This window comes from Triturus cristatus, chromosome 8, assembly GCF_964204655.1.
Source record: "Triturus cristatus chromosome 8, aTriCri1.1, whole genome shotgun sequence".
In the NCBI taxonomy this organism is placed as follows: domain Eukaryota; kingdom Metazoa; phylum Chordata; class Amphibia; order Caudata; family Salamandridae; genus Triturus; species Triturus cristatus.
This window is the reverse complement of record NC_140591.1, coordinates 596568256-596583737: the sequence shown is the minus strand read 5'-3', so window position 1 is coordinate 596583737 and position 15482 is coordinate 596568256. Positions and strand designations below refer to the sequence as shown.

The following is a 15482-nucleotide window of genomic DNA, read 5'->3' as shown; positions in this document are numbered from 1 at the left end:
GTGGGGTCCACTCGCCTCAGCTTTGCTGGGTACTCACAATGGCCGTCAAGAAGTCAGAAAATCTATTTCTGGGGCTGCAGGGACTTTGGACTCTAGCAGGAGGGGGAAAGTTTGCGACAGTTGATTCACGTTTTTGGTGCCTGCCAAGCAGGGGAGTCACTCCTTGACTCCAAGGGAGATTCTTCCATCTTCCAAAGATAGTGGAACGTCGAAGGGCCAGGATTCTTCTTGTAAAGCGTCATCCAGGGATATCTGATTTGCAATGGCAAGGTTTCCCTATCTTATACTGAAGGTAGGGGAGGGACCAGCTTTATGACCACTCCTCTGGGAGGGTCAGGGTAGGGGGTGGTTACACCCACTTCTCTTTGTCCAGTTTCATGCCAGAGCAGGGACAGGTAGCCCCAGAACCGGTTTGAGCTGGCATATGCACAGAGGAGCCTACTGCTCCCCCAGTGCAGGACTTCAAAGCACTCTAGGAGTGCACCCACCCAGCCCCAATACACTAAATCCTGTCTGGAACATGGTGACACCTCCCTGTGACAGGATGCCTATTGTTGGGCCTCCTCCACTGCGAGTTTCAGTCAGCAGCAGGAGGGCAGCCCAGTGTCTGTGCTGGTGGCATCTATTTTGTAATGCCAGGGCTCTTTCAGATTTCTACCGTGTTTCCACAGTAGGTACATGTCGTCCCCTCTAGAAGGGTGGGATCATACTCCCACACCAGTTACTGGTGTGGAGGTATGATTCCAAGTTGTTTGACACCAAACACGACATGTTTTGATGCAGTCATTCCAAAGTTAGCATTTACTGGTAGGTTATAATGCACTTAAGAGTATATGGTTTAACCGCATCCACAAACAGCCACAGAGAATAGACTCTGCCAGCTGCAGAGGGGCCCTGCTCAGGCAGAGGCACTCCCTCACATTGTAAACCAAGCACCCTTCCCTCAGGATTAATAGGGCCTGCATTAGGGGTGACTGATAGGTTTATATGTGTGTGTATGGTGAGATATAGGAACCTATCCCTCAGTGAGGAGTGCTAACACTACCACACCCAGGCTGCAGTAGCAGGCCTGTGGTGTCAGATTTAGTCTGCTTCCCAGGGGTGGCATAATACATGCTTCAGCCCCTAGTAGGCCTGTGAAGAACCTATGCCCTTGGTACCTAGGGTACCATATACTAGGGGCTCATAAGGTACCACAGTATCCAATCACTAGTGCATCTAGTATGCACTCCAAGTTGTTTAGAGAGAACAGAGGGACTGGGGCCCTGATTAGCAGGGACCCAGCCAGACTATAGCCAGAAACCAGTGTTAACATCAGAAAAAAAGTGGGGGCAACATAAGTGCAGATCCTACTCTCCTACAATAATGTTCAGCACAAAAGAAAAATTATAGAAACATAAAAACCCTGTAAAAGGAGAAGAGAAGAAGAGAGGCAATATCCTTCAAGGAGGTTTAAAATTTTCCGAGTTGATATGATAGCTTTAATAGTGGGACATAGTGGAGGTGATCAAATTGACTTTGTTCAAAAAAATGTTTAACCTCAGTAAGTTGTTCCTCTACACAATGCTCAGATTAGGCAGTGGAAAAAACAATGAATAGTCTCCAAAGAATAAAAATCTCTCAAATTAATTGCCTACATTCTCAGGCAGGCTGCCCTTCATGGTCTTCATACTGAATTTTGAGAAAATATAGAATTATAGCTTGTAGGAGGGAATAACAGAGATGGTCTTCACCAAGGGGTTCTGAGCGACATCAATAGACAATGAGTGTGAAGCTTGAGTTGTCTATGATGTCTCTAAGAACTGCAACTGAAAAGCATTCCTGTTTTTCACTTTTTAATCATGTATAATTTTATATTATGTATAGCTGCCCAAATCATAGGCCCCTGCTTTCAATATATAAGCAGGAGCAGAAGAGTAATGGCAGAGTCATACACAACATGCCATCCACAATAAAGATAGAAAAATAGCTGGTTTCCTCGCACCCACTCCTACCACCCTCTTTGCCTCCCTTCTTCCTCCCACCCTGAAATGGTGCCTTCTATTCATCTAGCAGAGAGCCAGCACAGTGCTGGCAGTCTCTGAGAGCCATGTCAGCGCAGCATCCTAATTCTTTATGACATAGCAACAGCGGGAAACAACAATTTCTGTTTCCCACTGCTACAAAGTCAGGCTAGTAAATAACAAGGTTTAGAATCTGGTTATTCACGCTATTGGCTTCAGACGGATGACATACATAACAAGTTTTACACCATGCAAAATAGTAGCTTGAGGAGTCCTCTGTTTTCTGAGCTGGCGCTAGTGGAACTTGTAATGATGTGTAGCCCCACTGCATCCATTTACCATTTCACTTATTTCTATATCACATCGCTTTTAGCAACGCTCTGCTCCTAAAAAAGAAGTAGGGGAACTCACTAAGTTAAGCAGGATGTGTGTGACATCACGGCGTGTGACATCACCAGGTATGACAGAACAGGAAGTGACATCACATGACATGACATCGGATGCGGCATCACAGGAAGTGGCATCAAAACCTGTGACCTCACATTTAAGTGACATCAGATCTTAAGACCTCACATATGTTTAGCAGGGCCATCATGAGTCCATTTGAGCGCATTAAGATATTTACCAAATTAGATTTTGCATTGGGGTTGTGGCAAAATGTTGATGCAACCCCTACACAAAATGTTGGAGTCAAATATTATTCTTTAAACCCTCTCACAACAGAAATTGGCAACAAGGAAAAACGTGGCCGTAAATCTTTTATGCTTAATTGGTTGCAATATCTGTATTTTAAAATATTTTATTGAGTTAAGGCACCTGCTGCAGAGATCTTTGTGTACTAGCTGAATCTCAGGTAATAATAATAATGGTTGGATAACTCTGGAGGATAACGTATTTTCTGGAGAGATCCATGTTTTGCCTTCTACTAGCTTTGAATAAAAGTGGCATAGAGGGTTAATATGTCTCCTGCAAAGCAAATTACGTAACACTCAGATGACAGATTTTTATTTTATGTAAATGGATAAGGGGATTACTGCTTTAACAAAGAGATCCTTTTGTTAATTATAGTTCATAAATTGTAATCCTTCTAATATAGCAGAGTGAGTTATGAAGGACATGTGGCTCCTACATCTTGTAACCCTCACTGCCTTATGTAACACATCCTTAATATTGCTGTACACACATATGATTTATTGTCAACGTATAATCTGTTTGTGCGAAGTAAAGCATTCTGACGCTCTACATTGGGATGATTAGTGAAAAAGTGCTATAAAAGAAATAAAACAAAATAGTGGTATTTATATTGTTATTTGTGTAAATACTGGGGCGACCAACACATCTGACATTCTTACAGTGTATGCATGTCTCTTATGTACAGGATCTGAACAAAGGCAAAAGCATTTCTTTCTTATGTACCTGTGAAGTGATAAGATGTGAGCCCTTGTTTCTCCTCCATTGTATCTAGGTGTGAGGCTCCTGATAGCTCCCAGACAGAATACTACAACAAAAAAAGACCTAAGGGTCCCTTAACTCTGTCTTTTGTTATGCCGAAGCTGGAATCTGATAAGCCCCTTCACCACCTGCACGTTGCTGCTTGGTGTAAAGCAGACAATGTGTAAGAAACACTGCTGAAAGTCTCCCTCTGTCACAAAATTACACTGGGACAAGTTCAGCATATTTCTGTGAATTCCAGGAGAAGTAGGATAGGAACGTGGCACTCAATTGAAAATGACGAGGTCTGCAAAAGACTAGACAGCGTCTACTCTCTGAAAATAGTGGGTAGACGGCATCTATCTTCGTCTACCCTCGACTCGAGCCCTGTCTTTTAGCAAACCCAGTCTTTAAAGTCACCTACCAGTTTTTCTTTTCACTCAGCGATAAAAAGACAAGTAGGATTATCACACAAAAGTGAGTCACAGCTTTGGTACTAGGGTTGGCATTAATTGTCAGGAAATTTTTGCCCATTGTTGGGGAAGCAGCGCTACAATATAATACTACAGAGGATACACGAATGGAAGACAAAAATAGTTCACTTAATGAAATTAGCATAGAAATAGGTGTTGTTTCAACATCCATTACACAGATAATTCCATGTGAAGCCAGCAGCATCTTACAGTTCCCTAGATAAAACGCCTACACCTCTTCGATGATGCCGCTTGTACATCTGTGCTGACGCTCTCGCACTCACATCCACTCCTCCTACATTATTAGCCCTTTTCACTAGTCTTACAGCTAGTGAGAAAATCTAGAAAGTATATATTGGTTATAGTACATATGCATGGATACGGAGAGTGCAATTTTATTTAATAACATCGTTGAGTGATGGGAGGGCTGTGACTCATGAGAGGCGAAGCCCAAGTGGGTCATTATGCTTCTCTTTTCCCTTTGCAATTGTAATAGTGTATTACAATCAAGGAATCAGCATTATGCTTATGCCATGCTCATTTGCTTATGCCATGAAATTTTTCTTATGTGTAGTAGTTATAAACAAAGATATTTAGCCAGATACAGAAAGTAAAGGTTTACATTTATGCACTGAAATAAGAAAAAACTTGCTCAGCACCTGACTACAAGCAAAGTTGTTACCTTGGGTAAAATGTAATCTGTGAGGCAGAAAGCGCTATTTTCTCATGTCACTTATTCTGTGTTGTGGTAATAAGATGGAATTTGTTCTTTGCACTCTATCAATATAGTTTGTGAGCTCTAAATAGCATGTGATAATGTGCCACAAGTATTTTCAATGGCATGGTCTCACAGATTACTTTCTAGGATCCCATCACACAAGAACTCAATTGAGACATTACTCAAAGGGTCTAGTTATTGTGATTGTATCTCACTGCATACGTAAAACCCTTTGTTCTCTGACTATGGTGATATATCTTTGTTTATAAGTACTTTACAAATAAACACTGCATGTATAAACCATATATACAAAACCACTGAGTGCAATATGCTAAGTATTACCATGGTTAAGGGAAAGGAGTTTTGCCATTACAGTTGTGTAGTTATGTTGTCATATCATGCCATTCTGTTGCTAGGAGTCTTAGAATGTTACTGGATTCTTTTATGATGTACAATGGAATGTAGAATGCAATTTAAACCAAAAACACAGGTGCATCACACAATAACAAATAAATCAATAGGAATGATTATAAAGTCCACATTCAGTAGACAACGAGGGAAAGGTTCCTCAATTTAATCTCTTTATTCCATTTTCTTGTTACGTACAAAAAACACACAGTACAGCCAACACGTTTCGTCCTAGTGCAGGACTTCGTCAGGGCACTGGATAAAAGAGTCAAAGTGCCTCCATAGGTAGAGGAGGGTATAGGAAAAATACTGATCTCAGGGCTGTGTACCCATCTGGCGAAATAAATAAACAAGGATTTCGAGGTCGTCCAGGTACAGGCCACGGTTAATCAAAATAATATGTCACCGTCTAATTGTTGATGATATTCAGATTCCAATCTTCAAAGTATCATATAAAGGTCTGGGCTTCGGAGGAGTCGTCAATTTAAAAGGGACGAACATGTATTTAATAGAAGGTACTGATGAACCTATAGTCTATCCAGATGACGGGACCATCCATCAAAAAGCGGCTTTTCACAACAGGCCAAATAAGGCAGGAGAACCAGCGTCGCAATACGATAGTCGCGATCGGCGAAAAAAGCATCAAAAAATCGTTGCAGAAACGGGACTCCCTCCAGCAAACTTTCTAAATTGACGACTCCTCCGAGGCCCAGACCTTTACATGATACTTTGAAGAGTGGAATCTGAATATCATCAACAATTAGACGGTGACGGTTCTAGACTCCATATTTGTGGGTCAAGTGTCATATTATTTTGATTAACCGTGGCCTGTACCTGGACGATCTCAAAATCCTTGCTTATTTATTTCACCGGATGGGTACAAAGCCCTGTGATCAGTATTTTTCCTACACCCTCCTCTGACTATGGAGGCACTTTGACTGTTTCATCCAGTGCCCTGAAGCAGTCCTGCACTAGGACGAAACGCGTCGGTTGTACTGTGTGTTTTTTTCTACGTAACAAGAAAATGGAATAAAGAGATTAAATTGAGGAACCTTTCCCTCGTTGTCTACTGAATTTGGACTTTATAATCATTCCCATTGATTTATTTGTTATTGTGTGGTGCACCTGTGTTTTTGGTTTAAATTGTTGAGTTCCTGAGGGAACAAGCACTGTGACGGTGGGTGCTGTTCAGTGTGCACACGGACCCTTGCAAGTATAAAAGGGGTAATACTTTTGGAGTAATAGCAGGTTAGGTGCTGGCAGTGAGAAGGTTCCACTGTTAGTTCAAGATTTTTTTGGAATGTAGAATGCAGTTTGTGTTTTAAAGGGTGGTGGAGCTGGTAGCTGGAGGCTGCACTACATCACTCTTTACCAGTGGATTGTGTATGTGGAATAAACGTTTTCACTACAACATCAGTGATCCATGCTGGGTATACGAATCTTCAATTTGCGACAAGTGTATTAAGGGTCAGCCCACTGTGAAGAGGTGAGTCCACCCTTATCTTGACTAAGGCTTCAACAAGTTATCAGTGCAGTTCGAGAGACAGACACCTGCACATTTCGCTTTCCACTGAATAACCAGACACTGTACGGCTTTTTATAAGGTACTGTTGGGTTTCTTTTCCTTAAACGGATTTCTCGTACCACTTTGTCAGCGCTGCTGCATGACTTGCCCGTGTGGAGTGTTTGCATGCTAAAAAATCAAGCAGCACATCGATATGTGTCACAGTGCCAGAAGATATCTGTGTTACAGCCGGAGCACACGCATGACATCAAAGCGCACACATTGTATGTAGCAGCCATTTTGGGTATATTACCTTCCAGTGTTGAAACAGCACGTAGGAGGAGTAACGCGCACACTTATTTGCATTCTGTCTTAGTTGCACATTGAAGTCATTGACATGCACACTTTCATAACTGTTTCAACTGTGACACTCATTGTGGAATACTTGAGTTGGGAGCAGCGCGTTACATTAGTGGCGCGCACACTGAACTTCAGTTAATTTTACTTGCACTTTGGAGTCAGTGACGTGCACACTTCAATGGTTTACAATGTTTTGCAGGTTGCTGAGTCAATGACTCGCTCACTTTCGCACTTCTTCAATGACAATCATGCTTTATTGTGGTTTACTTTACAAATGCACAGGCAGTAATGTTGAGGACCATTTCGAAATGTAACATTTTTTTAGGTATTTGCAACTTTTAAAAAACTGACTAGGCCTACATCAGCTGGCATTGCAAGTGTGGAGCATGTCAAGCTGAAATTTGCGTATAGAACATTATTCATTTGTGTATACTTTATAGGGTAGTTGTATTGTTTTCCTGCAGATTACAAAAGTGTCATGGCTAACTCACATATGTTAAATCAACCAACGCTGTTAACAAATACGAGGTAAACCACCTTTAATTTGGAAAACATGGTTTAAGACTTCTGAAAATTATCTAGCAGCTAGAGATGGCAAGGCATTTTTAGCTGAAAGGAAACTAGCCTTTATATTCAAATATTTGGGTAATTCTGCTATTGAGATTTTTTTAAATTTACAACCAATTCCTGTACCAGTAAGTGAGGATGTACCATGGAATTGTATTTAAAGAGGTGGTATCTATGCTTGAAAAACAGTTTATTGAAGATCCAAATGTCAGGATTGAACGCCATAGCTTCTATATAAGAAAATAGTTTGCGGAGGAGTATGTTGCAGCATTAAGGGTGCTAGCTGCAAATTGTGACTTTGGGCAGAATGTTGACATTTATAGAAGGGACCAATTTGCATTTAATTGGGAATCCAAGAAAATTCAAGAAAGTCTTTTGGCATGTCCACATCCTAAGCTATCTGAGGTGTTAGACATTTATCTATCTTGTTTTCAAGAGTTTTATGGCCTGAGGAGGTAAAGGCAAGCTTGCTGGTGTGTACTGTGTAAATGAAGAGGAAATCAATTAAAGCAAATGGTAATAGGCCTAATCTTACCTGCTTCAGAATTGGTTCTAAATCACATCTAAGAAACAATCCCATGTGCTCAGCACTTAAAAGAAAATGTAGTAAATGTAACACAGTAGGACATTTCCAAAGTGTCTGCAGAAGTTCAAAGTTTAGTGGTGGAGTAAGTGTCAACACTGTGGAAGAAGTTAATTATTCCTTAGAAAAGGTAGTTCTTACATTTTGTGACAATGAGGATGATTATACTGTATATGCTATCAATGCAAGATTCAAGGCACCACTGGGTGTGGTACATATAGGGGATGTTGCCATAGACATAATGGCTGAGTCAGGTTCTCCGATTACTATACTTTTCAAGTTAGTTTCAGAGACAAGTGGAAGCATATCAGTTTGAATAAGACAGCCGTTAATCCTAAAGCATCTGGCAATTTTGGTATTTACATTTTAGGGTAGTTTGAGGTCAGGTTGAAGTTTCAGGGATAAATTATACAAATTAAAATATATGTGGATATCAATGGTAAGGATATTGTTGGTTGGCATGATTTGGGAAAACATGGAGTGATGCTGTGCCTCGGAACTGATTCCCTGATTATTTTAATAGATGTTACGTTGTGTTGATGGGAAATGGTCTAATGTTTTAAAATTGAAAAGTATGGTGCTGTTTCAGCAGATAAAGTAAGACAGGTTAGAGGATTCACCAATTCAATTAATCTAAAAAAAGGAGCCTAATTATGATGTCGGGCGGACACCGTCTGGGTCCTGGGACCGGCCGACCTCTGGTCAGCCTTTCCGACCACCTAATTAGGATGCGACCGAACACTGTTTGGTCGCATTCCTACATTTCCCTATAGGATCATGCATTTTTGCCATAAACCAGCCGTAAGACACGCTCCCATAAAGAAATTGGAGGTGCTGTTCAACCCTGCACCCGTGGCAGGCAACTCTAGGTGCCTGTCACAGGGTGCAGGGATCAATGGAGAGGCACCATAGGAATCTCCTTGGCCCCCATCGGAGGCGGTACACACAAGGGGGCCCTGCTGGGGGCACCCAAATGCGCTTTCCTGACATGGTTTCCATGTTGGACAGGCAAGCATGGAAACCATGCCTGAAACCGTGCATCGCCATTCCAAGGGCGGAAAGGCCCGATCTTTGGGATTACGAACCAGTTCCGACTGGCCGATGGGCTCCTTGTGCCCATCGGAATCCAGCCGGAATTTCCCTTCAGTTTCAATTCTGACCGTTTGATGCCTAATCAGCCTGTCGGAATTAAAACCGACGATGGGGGTCGGACTTCCATCGTAATCGGCCCAAAAGTGCATATAGAACCTTTGGGAGTTCATCATAAGCTCAACCAGCATCTGGATATGTTGCCCTGAAGGTATTATTGAACCCATAAACAGTTCAGAGTGGATTGAAGCTGTAGCTATAGCGTTAAAGAAAAATGGGAACAGAGATTATTAACTAAAATAATTGTGGTAGATTGCCATCCTCTGCTAAAAATTCAGGAGTTGCTGGCTTCTGTCATTGGAGCCAAATATTTTTCAGTTATTGATCTCAAATCAGCATACCATCAGGTGGTTCTGAAAGAAGAGTGATGATATTTATTAGCTTTTGTTACTCCATTTGGTATGTTCAGGTTCTCCAGGTTACATTTTGGGCTGGCCTCAGTGGCCAGCATGTTTCAAAAGCTAATAGGCCGATTGTTCCAGGATCTGTGTTGGGTGCAGATGTTCCAGTACAATATCCTGATTTTTGCAAGAACATGTGTAGAACAGGTCCCAGACCAGCAGAGGCAGCAGCAGAAGTCGCAGTGCCCCTTGAGCCCCTCCCGCCGTGGCCATTCCTCCCTCACCTGCCCGGTTCTCTCTCCCTTCCCTCCCCCGGCTCCTCGCCTCTCTCTCTCCCCCCCTGCCGCCCCCTTCCCCCGAGGCCCAACGGCTCCGGCCTCCCTCTGTCTCTCCTTTCCCGCCCCCGAACCCTCGTTCCCGTCCCCGGTCTTTTCTGTCCCGCCCCACTCCTACCATACCCTTCTCCTGGCGGCGGCCCCCTTCCTCCTCCTCCCCGCTCTTTAAGTCTTGCTCCATCCCGTGACCAAAGATCACACTGACGGAAAAGCCTGACTCTACAGAACCGAGCACACCATGGATACCAGCATGATTGAAGGCGGTTTGAATGTCACTCTCACCATACGACTGCACATGCATGGCAAGGAAGTTGGAAGCATCATTGGAAAGAAAGGGGAGTCAGTGAAGAAGATGCGAGAGGAGAGCGGAGCTCGTATAAACATCTCGGAAGGAAACTGCCCAGAAAGGATCATCACTCTTGCTGGACCTACTAATGCCATCTTCAAAGCATTTGCTATGATCATTGACAAACTAGAAGAGGACATCAGTAGCGCGATGACCAACAGCACTGCTTCCAGCAAACCACCTGTCACTCTGAGGCTCGTGGTCCCTGCCAGCCAGTGTGGTTCTCTCATTGGGAAAGGAGGTTGCAAGATTAAAGAGGTCAGAGAGACCACTGGAGCACAAGTGTAAGTAGCGGGGGACATGCTGCCAAACTCGACAGAAAGAGCCATCACAATTGCTGGCATTCCTGCTTCAATCATAGAGTGCGTCAAACAGATCTGTGTGGTTATGCTGGAGTCTCCTCCGAAGGGTGTCACCATCCCATATCGACCCAAGCCATCCAGCTCACCGGTGATCTTTGCCGGTGGTCAGGTGTCACGGCAAGCCGGAGGACACGCATGTGAGACTGACCTGTGGGAGGGACGGAGGTCCCACACAGGCGGTGTCTCCCTAGATGCTGTGGATCTCCATGGGTTGCATACCATTCAAGGACAGTATGCCATTCCACAGCCAGATCTCCAAAAGCTGCACCAGTTGGCGATGCAACAGTCTCACTTTTCGATGTCTCTTTGGTGGGGGCAACACCGGATTCAGTGGTGGCATCGATGCATCTGCTCCAACCACTTCTCATGAACTCACCATTCCGAATGACTTAATCGGCTGCATCATTGGGCGTCAAGGCTCTAAAATCAATGAGATTCGCCAGATGTCGGGGGCGCAAATCAAAATCGCTAACCCTGTGGAAGCTTCTACTGAGCGCCAAGTCACCATCACTGGATCTGCTGCCAGCATTAGCCTGGCACAGTACCTCATCAATGTTAGGCTTTCATCAGAGACTGGTGGAATGGGAAGCAGTTAGAACACCAAGGCCTTTCTCAGAACTCTGCTCTCTTCCTGCTGTTCATTTACCCATGATCCATCTGTGTAGTTTCCAAGCAGTCTGCAATTCCAGGTTTTAACTAGTTTGTAAATTTCAGTTTCTATGCTTCCCATCCACTCGTGAATTTTTTAAGAGGTTTTAATTTCTTTTTTCAGCTGTTAAAATCGCTGACCCATGTTTTAGTTTTATAAGGCTTTCCCTTTGTTATGTTATTTTTTTTGATCATGAAGATATTTCTGTTATGAAATGTAAACGGTGGAATTAATGCATTTAAATTCGGTTTACTTCTGTAACGTCCGGAATTTTTTTTTAAAAAAAAAGAAAGAAAAAAGATGGACTGGACTCTGAAAAAAAAAAAAAAGAACATGTGTAGAACATGATAAATTGTTGTAGAGTGTTTTGTAGATTCTTGAAAAGAGAGGGAGGACTGTCAGCAAAAGTAAGCGCATGTTTTTTGTCAAAGAAGTTGAATACTTGGGTCATCGGATTACATGTGAGGCAGTTCTTCTTAAAACTGATTTGGTCAGTGCCATAACAAATGCTATCTGACTGTATGACAAGGAATCGTTGAGGTCCTTTTTAGGACTAGTAAAATACTATCTGAGATTTGTGAATGGTTAAGAAAGATGTGCCATTTGTGTGGTCTGAAAAGCTTGAAGATGCTTTTGATAAAGTTAAGACCTTGATTACACAGGCAACAGCACTAAAAACATTTCATCCTAGTGGGAAATCATATGTCAATGGATGCAAGTTCTTTTGGGGTAGGCGCTGTTTTTATCCAAATTGTCAACAAGGGGAGAAAGGAGTTGCTTCTTTTATTTCCATGCTTTGAGAGGTGTATAATTACATCATAGCACAATAGAAAAAGAGGCCTTACTGTTATTTGGGTGATTGAACAATTGAAGAATTTCTTATGGGGTAAACCATTTGTGCTATTTATGGATCATAAACCCTTGATTATTTGATGGATGGTGTTAGATCTGGTAAAGCTTCATCTAGAATAGTGAGGCTTATTGCAAGGTAGCAAGATTTTCATTTCTAAATTAAACATATTTTTAGTGGCAGCAATGTTATATCTGACTGCATATCATGATTGCTGCAAAAGTGTGAAGATTGTGAGGCAGTGTTGGACCAACATATGTGTGTTGCGGCTGTGGTGGATGATTTGGACAAATGTGGCAGTGTTGTGTCAGAAGATGTGTGGGTGAGGATGTGTGAGGAAGATGAGCAGATGTTTGAAATGACACAGTATCTTGAAAAACGGTAGCTCCAAGTAGAAATTCGGAAATGGGTTTTCAATGTTTTGCAGACATTTCTAGTGAGTTCAGTGTAGAGATCGGTATTTCATTAAGTTATGACTTGTTTGTACCGCTAATAGGTCTTAGACACAAATGTATTACTTTGGCTCACCTTGAACATCGTGGTGTTTCTAATACTAAAACAGTGCCTAAACTACATTATTGGTGCCCAGGCATGGATGCAGCAGTGCAAAAATACACTGATGTGTACCGTATATGTGTTAATTCAGATAAGCATTAGCATGTTTCTTGTCAGCTATCTAATTCTCAAGAGGTGCCACAGAAAGCATGGGATAAAGTTTCCATTGAATTCTCTCGTCCATACAATGTTTTGGGACCAAGCAAAAGGTTTTTGATTGTGTTGATTGACACCTTTCCAAAATGGATCTATCATGTCTTTGTGAGTAATCCCACTACTGATGAGGTGATTAAGTTGTTGGAAGAAACATTTCAGAATGAAGGGTTTCCAAATTTTCTGATGACTAATATTGGAGTGCAACTTATCTCATTAAAGATGTTGCATTTCCTAACGAAATGTTTTATCCAAGCGAAAAGGGGCCCTTTATATTGTCCTAGGTGGTAAAGGTGAGAGGGCAAATAGATTTTTGAAAGAGGGTATTGAGGCTGCTTTAGCTAATAACCAAAATGCCTTTAAATTTCTTAAGGAAAAACTTTGGAGTTACACAAAACTCAGCAACAAGTGTTGCTCCAATTTTTATAATGAGAGGGAGAGTTAATCATTTACTCATGACACCAACTTTTAGAAAAGCAGTACTAGAAGTGCTGAGTTAAAAGATAATCTGAGTGCAAAGCTTATCAGCTGTAAATACTATCATGACAAAGTGCATAGAGTTAAACCCAAAGTGGTTCACAAGAGAGATTGGGTGTGTGTTGAGAAACCCAATGTAGGTTTCAAAGGAGCTTCGAAATTCAAAACACCGGTGGAAAGAGTGTCTCGGAGTGATCTGTTACTACACAAAAGAGGTTGATGGAATAAGAGTTCTGTAGTAGTTCTTAAACCAGGTCAGGAGAAAATGTTCCGGAAGGATAGTGTTGGTGGTTACTATTTGGATGATGAGTTGGTACCAAGATGTCTTGATAGTTCTGATTTTGGACCATCTAGGAGTTTGTCAGGGACAGACATTTCATTACAGTCTCCAGTAGAGAAAAAGTCTTTGACAAGTAAATCACAAAGGGAAGAGTTAACTTCTATGTAAGAAGAACATTCCACTAATGTTTCATACGAAAATTCTCAGGGAGACAGCAAAATCACTTTCTACAGATTTGACAGTGTTGCAGCAAGTAGTGGGCAAAGAAGTGACAAATGAAAAAAAAGTGCTTCAAAAAATGTTTTGTTTGATTATCCTTTTGACACTCAGGTATTACATCAAGCAAAAAGAGAAATCAAATTACCTGAGATATTTAAGGATTATGTTTTGGAAGTATTTAGTATCTTATGTTTATCATGAGACCTCCTTTTAGTTTATCGTATTAGAAGTTGTTTTGGCAAATACATTATTTATAGTTTTTGTTTTTGTTTTGCTTTATGTAATTTGCATTATATATTGAAATATATATATATATGTATATATATATATATATTTAAATATATCTATATACATATATGTGTGTGTGTGTGTGCGTGTGTGGGTGTGTGTGTGTGTGTAAAAAAGGGGCATGTTGTGGAGGTCTGTATTTACCTGATGCCATTCTGTTGCTAGAAGTCTTGGAATATTATTGCCTTCTTTTATGATGTACAATGGAACGTAGAATGCAGTTTGTGTTTTACTGGTTGGTGGCGCTGGTTGCTGGAGGCTGCGCCACACCGCTGTTCACCAATGGGTTTTTGTACGTGGAATAAATATCTTCACTACAACATCAGTGATCCTTGCTGTGTGTATGATTCTTCAAATACCTACGGTGACTCAGACTCTACCTATTTGTGCTAGTTCTGTTTGAATAGCTAGGGCTATTGCTCCTTTTGTTTGATCATATGTAATCTTTTATTTATCTCTATTTCTTTTTTGTATTCATGTGTCTATTAATGTCTTCATTTGGAAACAAAATTGATGTTGTTCACATAGCTATGGAATGTATTCTAAGTGTTCGGCTGTATAATTTCATAGGTTACTGTATGTTCCCACATCGGCAACAATAGTTATAGTTGGAGGTTTAACACTCACATCCTGTACTGCTCTTAAAAAAGTTAATTATGTGCTGTGACTGACTTTGGCAGTCACTTTTCTTGTACTGACCTTTCATGGTATTCCCTGTGTCTAGATTGTGGCTCTATCTTTCAAACTATCTTATGGACCTTTTTTATTTCCATGCTCTGAGGTTTAAGTGAGACAGGAAAAAGTATGAGTTCTTTAAGCAACTTTCCTTGATCTTGCACAGGCTGTGCAGGGGTCATGCTTCATATTGCATAGTGCAAGATTACCATACATGCCTTTCCTGTTGTGAAGCTGGGCAAGCAGGGTAAAGTGGGAATGCAGTTATATCTTTACCAAAAGGAAATATTTGGCATATTTAGTAGTCTGAATGTCAGGGGAAACAAGTCATGCTCTTAATGTAAATTAGAACAATACTTGCTTTCTGGTCTTCTTTGACTGAATCCAAATATTCACACCACTACAATTATGAAAGTTTGAGTCAAGATTTGTTCATTGATTTTCTAGGTATACACAGTTGGTTAAGATTAGTTTCTGACAAAAAGCTCAAAAAAGGAAGCAGAATCTTGTCTTTAGTATTAGCTCTTGTGGCTCTCTCAGAATGGACTGACGTGGATTAATATTGCAGTCCATTTGAGATATAAACCAGCTGTAGTATTTAATGATCTGCTTAGAAGATGAGGGGCTAAGAGCCAGTTTCTGGAGGTCATTGACCAGAGTGTCTCTATAAGGACTCCCTGAGAAAACCTGAAAAGTGTTTAGAGATACATGGGAATTGAAAATATCCATATTAGTGGAGAAAGTGCTAGATCATCC

General features: G+C 41.4%; 1 pseudogene; it reads left to right on the top strand.

Moving 5' to 3' along the window:
• The first annotated feature begins 9866 nt into the window (after window positions 1-9866).
• LOC146802454 (poly(rC)-binding protein 2 pseudogene) lies at window positions 9867-11419 on the top strand (annotated as a pseudogene).
• The last annotated feature ends 4063 nt before the right edge of the window (window positions 11420-15482 follow it).